Genomic DNA, 898 nt, shown 5'->3' on the forward strand with positions numbered 1-898 from the left:
GGTGGCGGCCGGCGAGGGCGAGGGCGAAGAGGTTTCCAGAAGCAGGAGGAGGAGGAGGAGGAGGAGGAGGAGGAGGAGGAGGCGGAAGAGGAGGAGGAGGCATTTCCAGAGGAGGAGGAGGGCGACGCCGACGACGCTGCCGCAGGCGCGGAGGGCGAGGCGGAGGGCGAGAGATCACGGGAGATTGCGGGAGCTCACGGGAGATCACGGGAGATTGCGGGAGGTTAGGCGCGGAGGATGATTCGGTGGGCGGCGGTGGCGTGGGGCAGAGCTGGGCGCAGTGGCAGCTGTCGCGCCGAGCTGTCAAGGCGCTGCGATTACCCGAGATCACCCGAGATCGCCCGAGATCGCCCGAGATCACGCGAGATTGCTTAGAGATTGCTTCGAGATGTCTCGAGATTGACCGCGAGTTCCCGAGGCCAGGCGCCGGACCGGCTCGGTGCGAGATTGCGAGAGATTACGGGAGATTGCGGGAGATTACGGGAGATTGCGGGAGATTACGGGAGATTGCGGGAGATTAGGCGCCGGACCGGCTCGGTGCGACCGAGGACCCGCGCGCGCGCCCGCTGTGGTACCGGCGCAGGCTGCAGCGGGAAGGGGGGCAGGGGCGGGAGGGAGGGGGGGAGGAGGAGGCGGCGGCGGAGGGGGGCGGCGGCGGCAAGGCGCGGCGCGGCGGCCGAGGCGGCACGGCAAGCAAGGGGGGGCGGGGCGGGGCGGCGGGGGCGGCGCGGCGGCGCGGCGGCCCCGTGAGGCGAGCGCGGGCGGGCGAGAGGGCGGAGGAGGCGGAGGAGGCGGAAGAGCGGGAGGAGCGGGAGGGGGCGGAAGGGGCGGAGGGGGCGGAGGGTGCGGAGGGGTCGGGGGGGGCGGGGGGCCGGGAGGAGTAGGGAGAGGGGGGACA

The sequence above is a fragment of the Emiliania huxleyi genome (genome assembly GCF_000372725.1).
Source record: "Emiliania huxleyi CCMP1516 unplaced genomic scaffold EMIHUscaffold_220, whole genome shotgun sequence".
NCBI classification, from domain to species: Eukaryota; Haptophyta; order Isochrysidales; family Noelaerhabdaceae; genus Emiliania; species Emiliania huxleyi.